Here is a 4441-nt window from a genome sequence, read left to right as displayed (position 1 = left end):
CCATCCACCTTTCAGAGCATAAGGATGTAAATTAGGAGCCTTTATTTTAACAAGGCAGCTGAGTCGCCTGGTTCTATCGGTCTCTTTGCAGCACAAGGTAGTAAGAATAAAGTGAAGAAATACGTCCGCAGAAGTAAAAGAGTTAAGGACAGTGAAGTAATTTTGGGACCGTTATGAAAAAAAAAAAAAAAAAAAAAAAAAAAGGCTGAAAGAAAAAGGTTTAGATTTACTCCTATCGATTGCGCAAGGTTTGTATAGCCGATGAACGTTGAGTTCCATTTCTCCGGTAAAACACGACTCGCAACAATCGACGTTACATTCAGGTCCCAAATCCATTGCTGGTTGATCAGGCACGAGAGAGAAACAACCCGAATCCACTGGTCTGACCGGCCATAGACACCAACTCGGGTTCTTCCTCTTGTTAGTTCGACGTTCGATTCGGTGTACCAACAAATATTATGTGCAGTGAAGAAGCTATGAGCTATGATGGAGCTTGTATAGGTAATTACTGCGGAGTGCTCTGAAAATTCAGAAAGGCTTCATGAAGGTTATTTTTCCTTCTGCCATGAACGTTTTCCCCTGCAGTACTTTTATTTTTGAGTTAAACCCATGATTACTTGCTTCCTCAGTAATCTGCGTTTTTTCTTTAATCTATGAGCGTTTTCCTGTGCTGTATTTTGTTTATGTTATCCTTGATCATTTCCCTCTGCAGTACCTTGTTTTTCCTTGACCTTTTGCCTTTTCAGTACAATGACGTCTTTTAATTTCTCTTAATCCTTTGCTGTGACTTACCAACTTTGTCCTTGATTCTTAGCATCCCCAGATGGTTACACTTAGTCAAGGAAAACGCTCACAGTCGATGAACCAGTGCTGTATCTTGTTTGATGCTATTCTTGGCACCTTCAGACGGTTTTCCTCAGCTTCAGGGAGGCTTCATTTAGTAAGGTGTGAATGAAGGCAAAATCTACCCTATCCAGTTCGGAAATATTTCTCCAAAGCTGCATATAACTCTTCGGATGTATCAAACGTGAAATATAGAATACTTGACGGAAATGATGTGGTTCAGATCTCTAAATACGAATAATGACATTCATTTGGGCTACGCAGCACGACAGAGAGCACTCCTGTTTTCATTTTCTCTATTTTCTACTTTCTTTTGTTATACTCTTGAGCTTTATATTCTCTCCCTTCCTCTCTCCTGTTCTCGACATTTATTCTTCTCTTATTCTCCTACATTTTTCATTCTGTTCCCTCTCCTCTTGCCCTCCCTTTCTGCACGTTTACTCTTTCACTTTCCTCACACCTGTTTTCACCTTTTCTCGTTCACTTTCTTTTTTTTTTTTTCCCTTTTCTCCCTACCATCTTTATCCCTTTGTAGTAAAAATTGGTAATCTGCTATAATACCTCATGATTTTTTATACGTCCTTTCTTTGTCCATGCACCATCGATCCTTATTTTTTTACCAGCGGCTCCAATTCTGACTCTACCGTTGCATGTGTCGGCTTTTGCGGTATGATATTCGCATTTGGCAGTGTGATAATGTGTCTTGCAGCGATATGCGGGTTTTGTAGTGTGATATGCGTGTTTTGCAGCGTGATATGTGTTTTCCAGTGTGATATGCGTGGTTTGCAGGGTGATATACGTTTTTGCTGCTAATATAACTTTTTGCAGTGTGACGTATGCACTTTCAGTATGATGAACTCTGTAGTGCGATATGTGCGTTTTACAGTGACTCTCTCTCTCTCTCTCTCTCTCTCTCTCTCTCTCTCTCTCTCTTGTCAGTTTTCTCTTCCCTTTTCCATTTTACCCTACTCACCCAGTCTCTGCATCTTTCATTACTTGCTTCAGTCTTTCATTCTCCCCCCTCCCCTTTCCTCTTCCAGCTCTTTATCGCCCTCCCTTCGTTCTTTCTCCCTCCCTTCCCTCCCTGCCCATCCATTCCATTACTCTCCAACTCTTTTTCCCTTCACCTGTCATCCTGCTCTCATTCTGTTTCTTTTTTCCTTCGCTCTGTTCATTATTTCTAGCTTTCTCTCCCTTCATTTCTTCGATCTCTGCCCCTCCCTTCCCTTCCCTTCCTATTGGTCTCGTCCTCGCATTCCTCCTGTCTCCCTCATTTCCTTCATTCTCACCTTTCCCTTTTTCTCACACCCAAAATAGTTTTATCCGCTCCTTGATTGGACTCTCTCTCTCTCTCTCTCTCTCTCTCTCTCTCTCTCTCTCTCTCTCTCTCTCTCTCTCTCTCTCTCTCTCTCTCTCTCTCTCTCTTCCTGTATTTAACTAGATTTTTTCTCCCCTTTGTTCCTTCCCTGTTCCCGGTTCGTCGTTTCTTTCTTCGTTCATTAATTCTTTCTTTACTTCCCTTTTACCCTTTTACCCGATTCCCTTCCACTGACTTTCGGCTTTTTCCTCCTATTCCTTCCTTTCTTTCTTTCGTCCTCTCTTCCATCCATCCTTCCTTCTTTCCTTCCATTCTTCCATCCTTCTTTCCCTCCTTCCTTCCTTCGTCTCTCCTTCCTTATCACGTCCAGCTCTTTAATCCACTCTTTATTCCCTCATTCCCTCCGCCTTCCTTCCCTCAATTCTTCTTCCCTTTCATCCTTCCCCGCTTCTTTTCTTCCTTCATTTCTTCCTTCAGTGCTTCCTTCTTCTGTTAATTCATTATTACCATCATCTTCATTCTTTCTTTCTTCCCATCCTTATTCCTTCCGTCCTTCCGTCCGTCGGTCCGTCCTTCCTTCCTTCCGTCCTTCCTTCCTTCCATTGTTCTTTCCTTCTTTCCGTCCTTCCTTCGTTCATTCCTTTCTTCCTTGTCTTTCCTTTCTTTCATCTTTCTTTCCTTTCTTTCTTCCTTCCTTTCTCCCCTCCTTCCTTACTTCATTCCTACCTTGTTTTTCTTCCTTCCTTTTCACCTGCCTTCCTTTTATCCTTCCTTCCTTCCTTGCCTTCCATGCTTTTCCTCAGCTCACAGAATTAGACATCATAATCATTCTATCTCTCTTTTTTTTTTAAATAGCCTCGAGAAGCCTGTTAAGTATGCAGATGTTTACTTTGTACTCCTTTGTATGCTTTTCTTCCTTCTTTCCTTCCTACCATCCTTTTATCCTTCTCTGCCTTCTTTTAATTCCTTCCTTACTGCCTTACTTTTTTTCCTTCCCTTTTATCCTTCTCTTCCCTCCTTCCTTCCTCACTACCATCCTTTCAACCTTCTTTCTGTTGTTTCATAATTTCGTCATTCCTTCCTTCCCTCCTTCTTCCTCTCCTCCTTACATCCTTTTCTTCCTTCTTTCTTTCCTTTCATCTTTTTCTTCCCCCCTCCTGTACCTCCCTCCTTCTCTCCCCATCAGACTCTTTCCTTTTATTCGCTCTTGCCTCAGACTACCCAGACCCCTCCTTCCCCCCCTCCATTCCTCCATTCCTTCAGTCCTTCCATCTTCCTTTCCCTCCCTCCCTCCCTGTCCCACATTTCTCTCACTCTCTTTCTGCTTTTCTTTTTTTTACTTCTTTTGTCCTTTAGACTAATTATTCTTCCTCTTTTTTTTTTTTTTTTTTTTTTTTTTTTTTTACCGCTCAATCTGTTCTCCATTTTTCTCTTTCTTTTTTCTCCTCGGCCCTGAGTTTCCTTTCTTCCTTCTTTCCTCCCTTCCTTCTTTCCATCCTTCCTACCTGCTTCCCTTTCTTCTCTCCTCCCTAACGCAAAATCTGATTATTCTTCGTCTCTTTACTCCTTTTGTATATTCTTGCTTCTTTCCTTCCTTTTGTCCCACCTTCCTTTCCTTCGTTCCACTCTCCTTCCCTCCTCTCTTCCTTCCTTCCTTCCCTTCTTTCCCCTTTCTGTTCTTCTTTCCTCCCTCCCTTTCCTTCACTCCTTTCCTTCCTTCCCTCCCGCCTTTCTTCATTTTACTCTTCGTTCCTTATTTTCTTTCGTTAATCGTCACCTTCCTCCATCTCACCATTTTATCTTCCTGACTTCTGTCCATCATTCCTTCCTCCAGTGCTTCCGTTTATCTATCTTTCCCATTCTTCCTTTTCTCCATCCTCCCTTGCTCCCTTCCTTCCTTCCTTCATCCACCCTTCCTTCCTTCCTTCCACCCTTCCTTCCCTCCTTCCCTTTCACTCACTGTCGCCACAAAGTCCACAAAGCCGTAATTTTCCGCTGTTTTTCCCCTCAACTCTTTCCCCTCCACACGATCTAAACTCTTTTTCCCCTTTTAATACCTTTTCTTCCTTTCTTTGTCATTTTCTTCTCTTGTTTTTAGTTTTAGTTCTTTCCATAGCTTTCTACAGTAACCCAGCTCCTTTTTACATTTTCATTTTCTTCCTTTCTTGTCTTCTCTTTCCCTTCTTAAAAAATTGTGTTTTCTTCTATTTTCCATCTTTCCTACTTTCATGTCTTTCTGTCTTTCCTTCCGTTTCTTTCTTTCCCTTCCCTCTTCCCCCT

Source organism: Coenobita brevimanus, chromosome 50 (genome assembly GCF_032717465.1).
Source record: "Coenobita brevimanus isolate Jiangsu-jjx chromosome 50, ASM3271746v2, whole genome shotgun sequence".
Classification (NCBI taxonomy): Eukaryota; Metazoa; Arthropoda; class Malacostraca; order Decapoda; family Coenobitidae; genus Coenobita; species Coenobita brevimanus.
The sequence above is the reverse complement of the archived record's forward strand: the minus strand, read 5'-3'. Positions refer to the sequence as shown.